Source organism: Ovis aries, chromosome 21, assembly GCF_016772045.2.
Source record: "Ovis aries strain OAR_USU_Benz2616 breed Rambouillet chromosome 21, ARS-UI_Ramb_v3.0, whole genome shotgun sequence".
Classification (NCBI taxonomy): domain Eukaryota; kingdom Metazoa; phylum Chordata; class Mammalia; order Artiodactyla; family Bovidae; genus Ovis; species Ovis aries.
The window spans coordinates 36672198-36688080 of NC_056074.1; the positions used below are offsets into that span (position 1 = coordinate 36672198).

Below are 15883 nucleotides of genomic sequence, written 5' to 3' on the forward strand. Positions count from 1 at the left end.
GGGCAGGGTAAGAATTCATAATTGCTAAGGGTTCATCCGCCACTGAATATAAATATTCATGGAGCTCCGGCTCCAGCCACCAGCCAAGATCCCAGGACTGAGAAGACAGACCTGTCCCCTGCCCTCCTGGAGCTGGTCTAGTGGGGAAGATAGACACAGAGAGACAAGTAAGCACATGGGCACTGTTTGCTCTGGGGGAGAAGAATGGAGGGGCAACAGATACCCACAGTGGACAGAGCCAACCCAGCCGCAAGGATGGGGCTCAAAGAATCAGCTCAGAGAATAACCTGCTTTCTGCCTGGCCTTGACCCTGGATCCCCAAGAGGCTCTCTGGTTGCTCCAGATACCAGTAGGGCCACATGGATCCCAGAAGAGGGGTGGGGTGAGGGTCCCCACTCCTGCCTTCCTGTTGAGCCATGGGGTAACGGGAACTGTCATCATCTGAAAGGAGAACTCCTCAGAATCAGCCGGAAAGGGCTGAGAGAAGCCCAGGGCAGAACGGCCTGCGGCACGTTGCTTTGTAAAGGGCAGCGGCCGAGACTGCGGTGGTTTCCAAGGCTCTTCCAGGAGGCAAAAGCAGAACTAACATGCCCTCAGCTGCCGAGAAGCAAGCGGGTCCTGCTACACAGTGGTTCTCAACCTCGGCTGCCTGCTGGAGTCGCCTGGGGGGCTTTGAGAGCTCCCGATTCCTGAGTGCAATCCCCAGAGAGCCTGCTGTCATTGGCCTGGGGTGCAGCCTGGGCAGATAAGTCTAAGGTTCTGAGTTGAGAACCAGTGTCCTGGCAGAAGGCCGGGGTCTGCTCCGAGGCTGAAGCAGGTGAGTTAAGGAAGCCAAAGAGGTCAGAGTGTGGCCAGCTCTGCCCAGGGGACAAATAGGCTCTGTGTTTTCTAGAGAGCGTGGGGACTCGGGTCCCCAGATAGGCCTGTTTGGTAGTGAAGCAGGGATTAAATGTTCCCCCGCCTCCACCCTGCAGTCCTACTCCTCACCCATTGCCAGATAAAATACAGGATGCCCAGTTACATTTGAATTTCAGATGAACAATAATAATTATTTAGTATAAGTATGTCTCGTATAACACTTGGGACACACTTACACTAAAAAAAATTTTTTTGTTGTTCATCTGAAATTCAAATTGAATCGGGCATCCTGTTTTTTAATTTGCTAAATCTGGCAACCCTACGCCACCCCACCAGAGAGCTGGGAGTCAAGAGCTCCAGTTTCAGATCCCAGCTGCGATTCTAACATGCTGGGGGAGCCTTGGGAAACCCACCACCCACCCTGGGGTCGCGGTCAGCTCCAGACTTATGTATAATACCCCTCCTTCCTCAGGGGCCAGGCCGACTGTTTCCAAGGCAGTAGGTATGAGTCACAGGTCCCTGGAAAGGCATCGAGCTGTCTTTAAAGGAATACAGGGCCTTTCTCACTAAGAGATCAGCATTTCCCTCCTGTGGGTTTGATTCACATAGATGGTTTTTGAGAGTCTTCTTGCCCTGGGGATGCCGGTGAAATGAGACTGAAATTGAGGGTAGAATCTGGGGCTCGATGGTCTCAGGGGGGTGTGTTTCTGTCTCTCCTCCTGTTTCCTTTCTTCCTCTTCCATCCCCCTCTACACGCTTGCTCTGACATCCTCCCTGTACCCAGACATCTCCCCATCCCTATCAAACAGAAGTTCGTTCATTCAACAGGGAGCAGTTAGCTGCTGTGGGTCTGCTATGTGCTAGGCAGTGGAGCTGTGTGCTAAGGATACGAGAGTGACCCAGTCCCTACCCAGAGGGAGCTTCTAGTCTGTGGATAGGGTGCTGCGTAAGGATGGGGGGCAAACTCAGCTACTTAAATAAATTGTTGTTCAGTCACCAAGTTGTGTAGGACTCTGTGAGCCCATGGAGTTCAGCATGCCAGGCTCCCCTGTCCTCCACTTTAATGAATATATCATGGTAAATCTTGACTTCTTGAGAAGTCTCTTGAGAGTTCCTTGGACAGCAAGGAGATCAAACCAGTCAATCCTAAAGGAAATCAACCCTGAATATTCATTGGAAGGACTGCTGCTGAAGCAGAAACTCCAATAATTTGACTACCTGATGTGAAGAGCCAAGTAATTGGAAAAGACCCCTGATGCTGGGAAAGACTGAGGGCAGAGGGAGAAGGGGACGACAGAGGATAAGATGGTTGGATGGCATCACGGACTCAGTGGACATGAGTTTGAGCAAACTCCGGGAAACAGTGAAGGACAGGGAAGCCTGGTGCGCTGCAGTATGGGTTTGCAAAGAGCTGCCATGACTTAGCAGCTAAACAAGAAACCTTGACAAGTGGCCTGGAGGAAAAAACCAGAGTGCTTGGAGAGCCTATCAGTAATTGGGAACTTGACCTCCTTCCCTTGAGGAAGCATCTTGAGCACTGATGGCCCAAGAGAGGGGGAGGGCCACCCTGGCAGAGGGAAGGGCACACGCAAGGGACACCTCTGAGGAACAGCATGATAGGCTCACCTGGCTGGAGGATGGACAGCAGAGCAGAGAGTGGGCCGAGATGCGGGCACACATGTTGGCAGGGCCAGTCACGCTGGATGGTGGCATGAAGAAGAATTTGAGGGTTCCGTCCATCCTATGACCGAGCACTTCCACCAGTTCCTCTCTTAAGTATCTACCTGTATTTTTGTGGGGGGGAGGGCTTCATTGGCTCTTTGTTGTGGTGTGCAGGCTCTCTGTTGCAATGCTCAAGCTTTCTCCAGTTGCGGCTTGAAGGCTTCTCTTGTCGTGGAGCACGGGCTCTAGAGCGTGGGCTCCGTAGTTGTGGGGAGTGGGCTTAGTTGCCCCAAGGTATGTGGGATCTTAGTTTCCCCACCAGGGAAATCTCACATCTATCTGTATTAACTTTCTATTGCTGTAATAGACTGACACAAACTTGGTGGCTTAAAACAAATATTTATCTTATAGTTCTGAAGGTCAGAAGTCCAAAATGGGTCTCACTGGGCTAAAATCAGGGGAAGGCAATGGCACCCCACTCCAGTACTCTTGCCTGGAAAATCCCATGGACAGAGGAGCCTGGTAGGCTGCAGTCTATGGGGTCACTAAGAGTCGGACATGACTGAGTGACTTCACTTTCACCTTTTACTTTCATGCATTAGAGAAGGAAATGGCAACCCTCTCCAGTGTTCTTGCCTGGAGAATCCCAGGGATGGGGGAGCCTGGTGGGCTGCCGTCTATGGGGTCGCACTCGGACACGACTGAAGCGACTTAGCAGCAGCAGCAGGGCTAAAATCAAGGTATCAGCAAGGCTGTGTTCCTTCTAGAGGCTCTAGAAGGATAACCTGTTTCCTTGCCTTTCCCAGTTCCTTGGCTCATCTCCAAAGCCAGTAATGGCTGGTCAAGTCTTTCTCACATTGTCATCTCTCTGTTTCTCTCACCTAGCTTCCCTCTCCTACTTATGAAAGTGAAAGTGAAGTTGCTCAGTCATGTCCGACTCTTTGCGACCCATGCACTATAGCCCAGCAAGCTCCTCTGTCTATGGGATTCTCCAGGCAAGAATACTGGAGTGGGTTGCCATTTCCTTCTCCACTCCTACTTAAAAGGAAGCTTTTGATTACACAGAGCCCACCCAGATAATCTAGGATAATCTCGCTATCTCAAGATCAGCTGATTAGAGACCTTAATTCCACCTGCAACCTGAATTCCCTTTTGTATTATACTTGAGGGCTTCCCAGGTGGCGCTAGCGGTAAAGATCCTTGCCTGCCAATGCAGGAAACGTAAGAGATGCGGCTTCAATCCCTGGGTAAGGAACGTTCTCTGGAGGAGGGCATGGCAACCCACTCCAATGTTCTTGCCTCGAGAATCCAATGGACAGAGGAGCCTGGCAGGCTACAGTCCATGGGGTCTCAAAGAGTCGGACACAACTGAAGCTACTTAGCATGTAAACACACATTATAATTACACATAACAAGTTCTGGGCATTAGGACATGGACATCACTAAGGGTCATTATTCTGTCCACCCCCAACCCAAGAGAAATAAGTGCAATGTCCACTAAAAGACTTTTACAAGAATGTAGCAGCCTTATCCACTAGAGCCCCAAGCTGGAAGAAGCCGGAACAGCAGAATAAACAAGCAAATCATAGTATACTTATCTCATGCAACATTGTTGCTGCTGTTGTTGTTTAGCTGCTAAGTTGTATCCTACTCTTCTGTGACCCCGTGGACTGTAGCCCACAGGGCTCCTCTGTTCAGAATGCTCGAGTGGGTGGCCATTTTCTTTTCCAGGGCATCTTTCTGACCTAAGGGTCACACTTGAACCTCCTGCTATGGCAAGTGGAGTCTTTACCGCTGAGCCACCAGGAAAACCCTCATGAAATATCACACAGCCATAAAAAACGGTGAGCTACTGGTACACGTGATAACATGGGTGAACCTCACTGACATAAAGTTTCTCAAAGGAAGCCAGACACCAAAGAGTCCATGCTCTATGATTCCATCTGTAGGAAGTTCAGAAACAGACAAACCTCAGGTGTAGAGTCCCTTGGACTGCAAGGAGATCCAACCGGTCCATTCTGAAGGAGATCAACCCTAGGATTTCTTTGGAAGGAATGATGCTAAAGCTCAAGCTCCAGTACTTTGGCCACCTCATGCGAAGAGTTGACTCATTGGAAAAGACTCTGATGCTGGGAGGGATTGAGGGCAGGAGGAGAAGGGGACGACAGAGGATGAGATGGCTGGATGGCATCACTGACTCGATGGACGTGAGTCTGAGTGAACTCTGGGAGTTGGTGATGGACAGGGAGGCCTGGCATGCTGCAATTCATGGGGTCGCAAAGAGTCGGACATGATTGAGCAACTGAACTGAACTGAACTGAAGGTGTAGACATACAATTAGTGTCTACATTGGGGAGCGGGGTAACTGACTTTTATGAGCACAAAGAACTGGAAATACTCTGTGTCTTAATCTGGGTGTGATCACAGGTATACACCTATGGGGAAATTCATCATCTGTACATTTTACTGTACACTCAACAAAAATTGGAGTCTGTATTCTAAGCGATAAGAAACCACAGCGAGGTTTTAAGCAGTGACATGATGTAATCTGATGTTCATTTATAGGAGGTCACTTTATCTGTTGGGGGAAAACTGGATGAGAAGTGGGAGCAGTGAGGAGCCTGTGGCAGTGGCCCAGAAGAGAGGTAAGTATGGCCCTTACCTGGGTGGCACTGGTAGAAATGGACAGAAGTGGGTAGTTGCAAGGATATTTAGGAGGGATAATAATTTGGACAAGATTTAGGACATAGTTGGATAGGTGGAGAGATTGAAGAGTTGATGGACAGATAGGTGAATGGATAGATGGATGGATGGACTGATGAATTTGTGGATGACTGGATGGATGGGTGGGTGAATGGAGGAGTGAGTGGGTAGGTAGGTAGGTAGTTGGGCAGCGGACAGACTGGGTGGAAGAAGGTGAGTGGGTGAATGGGTGGGTGGGTGGGTATGTGGGTGAAGAGGAGGTGAGAGAATAAGTGGGTGGTGGAGTGGGTAGATGGATGGATGAACACCCTCAAGAGGACTCTCTACTCTTATTATTATTGTCCAGAAAGTGCAGATAAATCACACTAGTCAATAGGCATGCAGTCTTTCTCCTGAGACATCTGTGTTTATAATTCCAAAGCTCCCTAGTGCCCCAAGGAGAAAAACTAGTTACTACAATGCCCGTTAGGGAGAAACACTTACAAATAGGCTGGTTTAATGAGATGCAAGGATCCCCCGATCCTTTGGGCATTACAGTGAAAGTACTAGTGATACCCAAGTGAATGGAGGATGAGGTGGGAAGCGAAAAACTTTCCAGAATGACCCCCTTGGAAGCCATCAGTCCTTTTCCCCCATCAACACCACCACCTAGACCACCAACACTCTCACCTCCTCCAGTATCTCCACCATTATCACTCTATCACCATACGGATGTGTTGAGACTCTGATTGCAAATGATGCTCACTCAAGTAAAAGGCATGGGTTGCAGGCTCCCCTCGGGTGGGAGGGGATGACTTGCCTTTTGCACGAGACCTCAGCACATCCCAGTGGTAGCTGATTTTAATCCTCATGGGTCCAGCCCCCACTTCCAGGCTATCTGCCCCCATGACCCATTCCTATATCTCATAATGGGAGGATCCAGAAGGCAGGAGAGCAGCAATTTTTAGGCGGAAGAAAGGCTGAAATCCTGCCATGAGAAACCTTGGGTGATCCTGAGCTGGCTCAGGTGTCCCAAACCACAGTTCACATGCATTCATTCCCTAGACCTCAAAACTGGTTAATTTCTCTCCCTGTGGGAGTCTGACAGCTCAGCCTCCAGAGCTTTTCTCTCCCCTCCACAGGTAGAGTTTGTGCTATTTGGGTAAACAACATTGCCCGTGGTTGTCAGATGTTTACCTGGTGGTGTTTCCCTGGTGGTGGGACTAAGCCATTCCTTCCCATCCGCCCCACCGTGGGTGCCAGGATTCCGGGTGGGAGCCAGCATCCTACAACACTCAGAGATGGGGGACCCAGCACTGGTGAGTGGGCAAGGATTTCACACCGACTACTGGGAAAGTCAGATTCACCATTTCACTCAGGACTTGGGCATCTGGGAACAAACTAAAGTCACCATGCTCAGAGCTGATTTCATGCCTTATCCTATACCCTGCATCCGAGCTAAAATGTAGTCATTGGATCTCCAGCAGCCATGAGCAGATATTTTATACTTTAAAATGCTGCATGCTCTGAATTCCCACTTAAGCCTTAAGCCAGTAGGCCACAATGACTTTCCCTCCCTCAGGCTGTGAGGAAAGGCAATCACTCAGTCACGGGGACCGTGGGGCAGTGCAGTCAGGGGGTTGGTGCCCAGTTCAGGAACGCTGCAGTTGTCTTTCCGCAGGCAGCTCTAACCCGACGCAATCACTGGCCTAGCCATCCCACCCTGCAGCTGCTGGAAACCGAGAGTCTGAGGCAGGGCACAGCTGTGCCAGCTGTCGGAGACAGATTACTCTACGGAGCTGGGCCATGACTCACATTCCAGTACAGGGGAAACATGCAAAACTTAGACACCGTCTTTGGGGTGCCAAAAATCATCTTGGTTTTGTCTTGCAAGATGCTCAGCTTGCAGAGTGTGGGGCAGACGGAGGAACGGGGCGGGGAGGAGGCGAGTGAGGGGAGTAGATCTGTCTGCAGTTGACTCTGCCTGTCACACACCCTCATCGCTCTAATAACAACACTCAGCATTTAATCAGCCCCTTTGCAGAAGCAGACGATGTCACGCTCATTAATTAGTTAATCTACATAGCCCCCTGGAAGGAGGAGCCATGTTATTATCCCCACTGGGACCCAGAGGGAAACTGAGGCCAGAGTGGGAATTTGGCACCGAGCTGAGGGAACACAGCCTGGCAGCTGGACCGGGACCAGTCTATGGCTCGTCGCCCATCCTGAAGCCCTCAGTCTTGGCCTCCTCCCTGACTCCAGTCTGCTCACAGCTCTGGTGGCCGACTACAAGGACACCTGGCCAGACTCTGCCAGAACCGAGGCTGATGGCTTTCAGCAGGAAGGGCAGATGGGGTGTTGGAGTAGAGAGGGAGCAGGCTGGTGGCTGGACCAGGTAAGGCCCCCAGGGAACATGTGCTCCGACGTCTGGTAGGGTACATTCCTTCCAAAGGGTCTCAGAACTAGGGGTGGGCACGGTGATATGAGTTTCACCAGCGTCAAAATGTCTGCTGCCTGCCTCCCATTCAGGCAATTCTTGAGTTTCGACTGTCTGGTGGTTTCAGAACTAAAGGGAGGGACGTTTCCACCAGGGGGCACAATAACGGTTCCGCTGAACTGGAGACTGGGACTACCACCGGGCCACTTGGGGATCCTCATCTCACACACACACAGACATGAGTGATATGGGTGGAACTCAGGGTCCCCATGGAGCACCTCCTACGCCCTCACGCCCTACGGTAAAGGCAGACATGCTTTACAGTCAGGATCACTCCTCCTCAAGGATGGACCCTGGGGTGGGAAATGGCAGCCCACTCCAGTGTTCTTGCCCGGAGAATCCCATGGACAGAGGAGCCTGGCGGGCTACAGTCCATGGGGTCGCAAAGAGCCTGACACGACTGAGCAACTAACACACACCTTCAAGGATGGAGGCTCGGTCAGTCCACCAGGAAAATGCGATGCAGGCAGGAGTTAGAGGAAGGAAGTCATAAACACCTTTTAGGAGTTTGCAAACAGTTGCAAAAATAAAGACTGCAGCCACTATCTTGTTGGTTACTGGAGTTGCTGAAGATCAAATAAATAACCCCTCCTGTTTTTCTTTTTAAATAGCAATGATCACCATTAAAACACATTTTTCGTGTATTTCCTTTTCCATCCGTATTTGGAACAGCAGTGCTTCTCAAATGGTAATGTGCATACGTAACAGAGGGATCATGCCAACATGCTGAGATGTGGGGGCCTGAGATTCTGCATTTCTCACAAGCAACCTCCCCTCCCCTCCATGGTGCTGTTGCCACCCTGCAAGCATCAAGAATTCAGAGAACATGTTGGTGGTAGTTAAAAGTACACGTTAACTCAGTTGTTAGGTGCTCAGATGGGATTACCATAACCTTGAGGAGAAATGGACATGGACATCACCTTGAAGATCTTGAACTTGGATCTTGATTATGACATCACGTCTGGAGGTAACGGACCAGGGAATACTGGGACACAATATTGTTTGGTGAAGATGACTCTGAATGAATGGGAGGAAGTGTGTGTGTGTGTGTGTGCATACATGTGTGAATTTGTATACACTGTGCAGCTAAGAGGGTGGAATGTAGCTGCTACAACTGACCATGGCCCAAGCTGGACCAACAAAACTCTTTCTTTTGGGAATCTGGAACTTTGAACCAAGGGAACATTAAATTTGGCAGTTTTGATTCTGATTCATTGCAGTGATCTAGACAGAAGGCCCCTGAATTGCTATGCTACAATCAGTCCTTAAATCCTCCCTGATAACCTGCTCTTCCTGAGCAGGGAGCAGGAAGGTCCACCTCTTTCTTGAATCCCCTAAGGTTTCCAACCCAGTATTTGTCCTCCCTGCCTCCATTTTTCTTTTTTTAAAGCAAACTGGAGTTTGCCTTCAAAATAACCATGGATAACACAGAACTCCTTCCAGAAGTAGCTCCCACATGCTTCAAGAGAGGAAGGCTGTCCTGGACTCAGTCTCACTTTAAAGCAAAAGTCCAGAAAATTTTCAGGAGGGTGGTCCACTTCAGTTCCTCTTCACATAGCTCCCACTTACACCAAACTGCTGTGGGTCACCCTGTTTCCTTGGGATGGCAACAGGGCCCCTGACAACACTTTAGAGGCACTGCTCTGGCTGAAATATGCGGCCCCCCTCTTTGCTTTGAATTCTACTCCAGCTTTGAGACTCAGCGAGGTCCTCTTGGCCTCCAGACCCAGCTCCCTCCCCCAGGGCTTGGTTAAGGGTCTAAGAGCTCCACCACCCGCCCGCCGTCTCTGCTGAGCTCCTACACCCCAAGCACCCTGTACTGTGATGGTCTAGTACCCCTGAGATCCAACTCCTGGAGGGCTGGGCCTGGGTTCCGCTCATCTTTGTGCCCACTCACTCCCCCAGCTTAGCACAAGGCCCACGGACAGTGGCGCTCCCTGCCCAAGGCTGGCTCTCAGGGAAGGTGTGTTGGGGGAATGAATGGATGCGTGTGAAGCAGAAGAGGAAGGGCAATTTTCTTCATTTGCCAGGAATTCAAAATTGACCAAGGGCCCTTTTGGAAGCCAGGCGCTGTGCTGGGCCCCAGCAGGGTGGAGGGCGAGAGGACACAGATGGTGAAGGTGCGCTCTGACTGCCCCCCCAGCCCCCTTACTCCAAGAAGCGCTCTGCACCCGGAGGAGGTGGAATCCAGCTCCCTCTTTCCTCCCCCCAAATGAACCAGTTCTCCAGTGATCCTACACGCTTTTTTTTTTCCCTCTCCCACGCTAAACCCGGTCACGCGGGGCCTGCAGGAGGGGGACCCAGGCGGCTCGCTTCCCCGCATGCAGCGCGGCGGGTCGTGCCCCTCCCGGCCGCCCACGGAGCTCCAGCGGCGGCAGAAGCCCGGAGCCCACCGCCCCCACGCGCCGGGCCCCAGCCCGCGAAAGACTCCGCTCCCTCTGGCCTCGGCGCCACTCCCCTCCCTGGCACCAGGGGGCGCTGCCACCCCACGGCCGTCGCCATGGTCACCGCTGGCGGCGGAGTGGGGTTTACGTAAAGGACGCAGCGTCCCCCGGGGGGCGGAGGCGGCCTTCGCGCCGGCGCCGGCGCCCTGCGGAAGCGGCGTTAGTGAATCGGGGCCTTGGGGAGCCCAGGATGGAGGTGGCGGTCGCGGTGGTGGCGGCGGGCCGAGCCCTGCGGCGGGCTGGAGGTAAAGGGGGACGCGGGCGCGGCGGGCTGGGCCCCGGGCTCCGGTGCGGTGAGAGCGGCGCGGCAGCTGGGCAGTGTCCAGGGCGCGCAGTGGCCCGCCCGACGGGTCCGCAGGCGGAGGTGCGGCTGCCGCGCGCGCCCGTGACAGGTGTGGGATCCGTGGAGCCCCTGGCACCGATGGGGAAGGGTGACACCCGTGGCGCGGGCGTGGGCAGCGTGGGTCTGGCCCGAGCAGCGTGGTTTTCCTGGCACGGGTGTCAGAAGGAGACACCCCCACCTTGGTGTGGTGGTGGCCGCCCAGGTGTGAGGCGGGCGCAGCCCTCTGTGCGGGCAGGTGATGGGCACGGCAATCGGACTCGTGCTGGGGTGGCGGTGGCCAGCTGGTGGGCGCATGGTGGTGCCCCCGGCAGGGGTGTGAGGAAACGCTCTCATTAGTAAGGTGTCCAGTGGTTCTGGCCTTGAGATGGTCTGGAGTGATGGCACCCGGGGCTTGAAGAATTTGTGTCCTCAGCATGGCAGGAGTTGCTGGCCGCGACTGTGAGAAATGGCCCTGGCACAGCATAGTGCTGGGGCAGCCCGGCCCTGTGAGGGGAGAATCCGTGGCCCTCAGACCCTGGTGGACCGGCAGGGTGAATACCTGTCCTCCCACTCTGGGTATGATGAGGGGTATTGCTTCTGGCACAGAGATCCACCTTTAATGTCTGCTGGGCACACTGGGGGACTGAGAAATGCAGGAGTCTGGGAGAAGGTTGGTGTCCTTTATAATGGACATGGAAGAGAGATACCAGGAGATGCTTCTACCTTAAAGACCCTGATGGTGACCCAGACGGAGACCTGTCCAGGCACTACCATCATGCTGGGCTCATGAATTCATCCAGCTTTGGGGAAGAGGGGAGGGGTGGGTGGTTCTCAGCTCTGCTCACTATCTCTGAACATGTGTCCTGAGACATTTGCAGGGCTGAGAGGTGGGCCATGTCTGTGGGCAGGGGGAGGTGTAGGGCTCCAGCCATCTGTGGCTCCCAGGCCCTGCCTTTTCCTTGGGGTGATGGTGTCTGTTTTGCTCAGAAGCCTTTGGGTCCAGAGGATCATTTGGGGCATGTTTGAAAGACGAGTCTGCAGCCACCAGGAGTGTGTTGGGGTTGTGTCTGTCCTCACAGATCCTTTGGGAAGCCCTGGATGAGGGTCTTACTCAGCATCACATATGCCCTACTTCACAGAGGGGCAGTTTACAGACCCACCCCCACCCCACCCCCAGAGGAGTCTTAGGATGTGGGAGGAAATTGTTAGGTCTTTGTGGATCTCTTGGGGAAGTGGAATCGCCAGAGAAGAATAAATGAGGTTGGGCTTTTAGGAGTCCAGAAAGACCAGGCTGAGGGTATAGGAGACTAGGGTGGGGCTGGCAACTCATTTTCCCAAGTAGGTGCTTGGAGATGCTGCTGAGGTTCCTCAAAGCTGGAGTGCTGTCCGGCACATTTGGAGCCAGAAGACTTGAATTCCAGTCTCGCTGGTGTGACCTTGAGCAGGTGACTTTACCTCTCACAGCCACATCGGAAGGTGGTCGCAGAGGATGAAAGATGGTGCTCACAGAAACCCTTTGTGAAGACCTGTCCAAGGGTCAGGGATTATCCTCAGGTGAAGAGACCAGGGCCAGAGGCCGAGGAGATGGAAGCGTGGAATGTGAAAGGGGAGGAAGGGCCTGTTGTAGGGAATTAGAGGCCCTGAGCGTAAAGGCTCCTGGTGGGGAAAGTGGGATCTGTTGACATTGTGAGTCAGCTGCGGAGCTGGAACCAGGCCCCAGGTCTCCTGAGGACGGTCCGAGCGTGGCCGCAGCCACTGGAGAGCCCTGCAGGAGTGGACCAAACAAGAGGAAGCCCTTCACCGGGGTTGCAGACGCGCCTGTGGCCGCGCAGGGCTGGGAGGTGTCTGTGGCTGGCAGATCTGGGGTACCCGGGTGGAAGCAGGACTTGGACGTGTGTGTTTTCTCTTGAGAATTTACTTTGGTTCCTGGTTCAGAGGATGTGAGTGAACAGCAGCCACATCCACGTTTTGGGGGGCCGTGGCCTAAAGAAAGCCAAGTGGGTCAGAGTCCCCAGAGAGGAGACGGGGCAGGGTGGTCCTGTGATGGAGGCGGAGGCTTGATGGCAGGAGGCTGGGCCATGAGGGGTGCCGGAGGCAAGAAGAAGGGGTGATGGACACCCTCAGAGCGGGCCTCTTGAGAGCAGACAGGTGTAGCCAGAATCCCCCAGGACCCGCTTCTGCCTGAAGGGCTGACCCAGGTGGAGAAGATGAGTGAGGGTGGCTGCCAGGGTCTTTACTTTCTGCCACTGGGGCCCAGTTACTAATAATGGGCTGCAGAGCCTGAATTATATACCCCATGGCTCAAAAGCTTCACCCTGGCAGGCCAGATTCCATGAACCCAGGCCCATTTCTCCAGCGTTCCGCACGAGTATCCGCCATAGCCAGCAACCCGTTTCACAAGCTTGGTCCCCGAGACAGAAAGTTTTTTCCCTGTGTCCACACTGCAGTGTCACGGCACAAGGGGTGGAGGAGGACATATCCTACCAGGTCCCGGATGGTGAGCTGACTTGTCCAGGCCAAGGGCCGCGCCTTCCCAGGGGTCGCCACCTGGACACCGCCTGGCGCTTCCTCCGCCACTTGTTTCCGGGTCATCCTCAGGGTGCCGGAGACCCATCGTGTGTGCGCCCCGCGGCCCCTTTTGCTGCCTCCCCAGGAGTTGCCGGCACTTCAGCTCCTGCTTGGAATGCTCTCCTAGTGAGAGTCCATTAAGAGGAAGCCTCAGGCCTCCCCGATGTGAATATTGAACAATCACGTCCCCTCAGTGCACCCGCCACACCTCTGCCTGTTTGTTCTGATTGGTGGCTCAGCCTTGTGGTTTGAGGATCCAGAAGCCCTTTGCAGGCACCCCTTGCCATCTGCCTGGGAGGCTGGGACTCTGCACAGGCGAGCTGGGTGGCAGGCGGGGGAGATGGGAGAAGCCAGCGGGTGGACCCAGCCTCTGTTGGCCCGAAGCAGAGCAGGGCTGTCTTGCGAGTCCTCAGGGTTTGAGGCCACCAGGAGCCCCGCCAGTCACCACCACCCCTTATCATGGTTTTGAGCAGATTCCAGCTGGGGGGAGGGAACTGGTAACACAGGAGTGGCCATCCAGGGCTCTCTGGAGTCGAGGTTTGTTTCAACTCTGGTCCTCAGTCCTATTCCCATTTCCTTGTCCATGTTTCTCCAAAAGTTGCTTAACTCAGCTCCTGGCAACCTTTCCACCTCAGCTGCCTCGCAAATCATGGTGCCCAGCTGCTCAGGTGCAGGGGTGCCAGGGGATTGGGCATCTCTGGACAGAGGCTTCTAGGCCACAGCTGAAGGCACGGACCCTCCCCACAGCCCCTCTCTCCAGGACCACAGAGGGATCCTGCTCAGGGTTTAATCACCTGTTGGCCAGCGCTCCATCTGAGTTCAGTTTCTCCCTGGCATTGCTTTGCCTTACACTCCAGTAGGGGCTTCCCTGGTGGCTCAGTTGGTCAAGAACCTGCCTGCAATGTGGGAGACCGGGGTTTGACCCCTGGGTCAGGAAGATCCCCTGGAGAAGGGAAGGGCAATCCACTCCAGTGTTCTTGCCTGGAGAATTCCATGGGCAGAGGAGCCTGGAGAGCTATACAGTCCATGGGGTCGCAAAGAGTCAGACACGACTGAGCGACTAACACACACACCCACACACTCAAGCGGACCAGGCATGTGGCGCTGGGGAATTATCAATGAACATGCGGTCAGAGGACAATAAATCTAGTGCCGAGGAGCCCTGGACGTTGTGGGATGTGGTTACATCCCAGCGGGCATGGCTGAAGGCTGTTTATCTTGTCCTTTTTCCTTTCTGATTCCGACTTTGGCTGCACGGGATCTCTCTGGTGGATGGGGCACTGGATGTGTTGGTGAGGAGGACGCAGGAAACTGTCTTCCTCGTGGGGTCCTCTGGGCCGCTGAGAGAGGGTTCTGGGGAGGTGATGTGGAGGGAAGTGGTGTGGCCACCATCGAGGGCCACGGGCAGGAGTACCCCACTCCTCAGCAGGATCGAGGTGGAGACGGGCAGGGGTGGGGCTGTTCCCGCCACAGGGCTGCTGGGCGAGTGCACGTGTGCCAAGCCGCGTGTGCCCGTAAGCAAGTGTTTCTGTGGGAAGTGAGGGCTGAGCGGGAGGAGCGCCTGGTGGCAGGGGAGCCCGTGGGCTCCTGTGTCTGGCTGGCCTGGTGTCAGTGGGTGTGCATGCTGGGGTGTTGCTGAGCCCCAAGAAGCAGGAGAGAACAGTGGGAGGCGGGGGGAGGGGTCACCTTCCAGCTCGGGGAGGGGGAGCTTAACGTCTTGGTGTGATTCTTTCGGGAGCAGCCTTTCTGCTTTCTCAGTATTCCTTAGAAGGAAGCCCAGGCTGGGGGGAGTGGTTCCAATGCCCATATGTGTTCACATAACGCCTGGTTCCGCCTCCTCCCCAGGCCCCCGGGGAAGTCAGCCGGGGACAGTCCACCCAGGTGACAGAAGAGAGCAGCACAGGCCATGGGCCTTAGGACTTGGGACTCTGGGGGCAAACAGACCCAAGTTCAAATCCTGGTGCCTCTCTACACCTCAGTTTCCCCATCTGTAAGATGGGGACAGTAGAGCCTCCCACAGGGAGCGGGGGTTGTGAGGACTGCATGCCGGGGGAGTGGAGAGAGCCCAGTGGTGAGAAGCACACTCGCCAAGTGCTTCTGCTCCTGCATTCAAGATCTTTCCCACAAAACAAGCAGCTCCATCCTGATCTGCATGTATTAGCACCAGGGGAGACGCGATAGGTCATGTCCCTTTTCTCAGTGAGGAGAAATTAGCTCCACCCTACGCTCGGCATGGATGGAATCTGGCGTATCTGTCAACAGAATCATACTCAAGATAATGCCCCTGGCATATGCTCTCACTCCGATGGAGCTGATAGTTATTTCTTGAGCACCTTCTGAGGGCCGGAGGTCAGCGAGGGCCATGAAGATGAAGTGGACGCGCGCGCATGCATGCTCAGTCGGGTCTGACTCTTCGCGACCCCATGGACTGTAGCCCACCAGGCTCCTCTGTCCATGGGGTCTCCTAGGCATGAATCCTGGAGTGGGTCACCATTTCCTCCTCCAGGGGACCTTCCCCACCCAGGGACCAAACCTGCACCTCCTGCGTCTCCTGAAGTGGCAGACGGTTTCTTTACCACTGAGCCACCTGGGAAGCCAGAGTGGCCATTCCAGCACCTATAAGGTATAGAGTCTGGTGTTTACAACCTTCTGAGAAGCTATGAGATGGCCCTAGAGGTCTCCACTGTAACATCAAGAGGTGGGTGCTACCGGAGGTCAAAGGAGAGAGAGCGACTCAAGCCACGGAGATCAGGGGAGACTTAAGTGGCCATGGCCTTTAACCTGGGCCAGCCAGGTGACTGGCTGCCGTAGAGGAAACGGCAGCAACAGGGTGTATGGCTGAGAAAGCGA

At 54.2% G+C, this 15883-nt stretch overlaps 1 protein-coding gene across 1 annotated transcript in view; it reads left to right on the plus strand.

Moving 5' to 3' along the window:
• The first annotated feature begins 10233 nt into the window (after positions 1–10233).
• DAGLA (diacylglycerol lipase alpha) overlaps positions 10234–15883 on the plus strand; it is a 66928-nt gene continuing 61278 nt past the window's right edge. The window contains exon 1 of the mRNA XM_060404299.1: positions 10234–10388. The gene's annotated coding sequence lies outside the window, so the exon portion shown is untranslated. The remainder of the gene's footprint in view (positions 10389–15883) is intronic.